The sequence below is a fragment of the Crocuta crocuta genome, unplaced genomic scaffold (genome assembly GCF_008692635.1).
Source record: "Crocuta crocuta isolate KB4526 unplaced genomic scaffold, BGI_CrCroc_1.0 scaffold580, whole genome shotgun sequence".
Lineage (NCBI taxonomy): Eukaryota > Metazoa > Chordata > Mammalia > Carnivora > Hyaenidae > Crocuta > Crocuta crocuta.
Window position 1 is genome coordinate 2,251,818 of NW_027527940.1, and position 1,821 is coordinate 2,253,638.

The window sequence follows — 1,821 nt, forward strand, 5'->3', positions numbered from 1 at the left end:
ACCTGACACATCGAAAAAATAAAGCCCTGGGGAAAAGAGGGTTTCCTTAATCAGTATTTTACACCTGCCGTATGCCAGGCAGTGCGCATTAAACCATGCATTATGGTTCAAAACAACTCTATAAGGCAAATAGTGATATCTCCGTTTTACAGATGTGAAAACGGAAGCTTAGATCAATTAAATGAGGTAAGGTCACACAGTAAGTGGTAGAATTAAACTGCATCAGAGTCTTTTTGATTCTACGAACAAGGTCTTTTTTTTTCCCTTCAGTGTTGCAGGAATATAAGCACCACCTACCCCAGCAAAATGACGTGAAGGGGAGAAAGATGTCAGGATGACTTGAACTACACACCTAGTGCAAAGAGGTCTTTGAGATCTTCAGTGTGCACGCCTCCCCTCTGCCTCCTTCAATTAACCTCTCACTTTCTCTAACTCCTGGAGTGTTGGGGATACTCTGGAGTGGACCGTAACGTCCAAATGGCAAAGGTCAGTGGGAGAGGAGTAAAATGGAACTGCAGCATCTTGCCTTGTTGATAACAAAACAAAAGTGCTTAGTTCTTTGCTCTTGAGATTGAGAAGCTCATAACTTTAGGTTAAGTAATATGAGAGTTTAATACCATGTATCTAATTTTCTTTCTTTTTCTCTTTTTTTTTTTTTATTTGAAAGAAAGAGTGAGCGCAGGCAGGAGGGAGGGAGGGAGATGGAGAAAGAATCTTAAGCGGGCACCATGCCCAGCACAGAATCCGATGTGAGTTTCAAAGTTTCAATCTCACCAACCATAAGACCATGACCTGAGTGGAATACAAGAGTCAGCACCTAATGGACTGAGCCACCCAGTCACCCCTTCTTTTTATTTTTAGTGCCTAATGATGGCATTAAGCAGCTTGGGCCTAATTATGCAAATAAACCCGTGGAATGTCAGAATCAGTAAAGCTGGAGCTCAAAGGTAAAGGCCATTGTTGGGGGAGAGGGTGAGGAAAGCCTTAAAAATAAACAAAATTAAAAAAGAAAAGAAAATTTCCTAGAGTTGTAAATGCAGCAGCAGTAGCCACCACAGCTAAATGGTTAAGGAGCAAATCCATCATGAAGCTGTAGCAATAATTACTGTGCATACGGTACCTTACAGTCAACAAAGGACTCCTGCCCGCACTATTCCTGTTTACCCTTCTCAGCGGTCCTCTAGGATGTGGGCATCGTTATCCCGTGTTGTACACATGGGGAAAGTGAGGCTCGGGGTCCAGGGAGTGCCTGCACCTGGGCTGGAGAAGAGGTGGTGCGATCGGAATCCTCTCGCCCTTCTCGGCACACCACCCTGCTCCTTGTCACATGCTGCCTGCCCATTTCTGCACCAGGAGGCAGGAGTGTGTTCCTGGCACTTCGGGGCTGAGTGGAGGCCTGGAGAGAGGAGGAGAGTCATACATGCTCTAATGAAGAAGAGGAGGAAGATGAGCTCCACCCTTCAGCTTTTGGCCGGCTGATTTTAACAGCAGAGGAGCTGACCTCATCTTAGAGAAGACCAGGTGACAAGGTTGCCCATCAGTGTCTCTACCTGGGCAGAGAGGGTCTGTACCTGTCCCTGAAGTACCTACTCATGGAAACTGGAGCAGTGTTTCTTATTCTAGTGTAGTGCCTGGACCAGCTGCATCAGCATCAATCGGGAATTTGTTGGAAATGCAAATTCTTGGGCCTAGCCTTGGACCTGCTGAGTCGGGCCCTCTGCGTGTGGGTCCTAGCATTCCATTTTAACAGATCCTCCTGCTGATTCTGATGCACACTAAAGTTTGCCTGAACAGCATCTCTGAGGCAAGGATGAAAGTGGT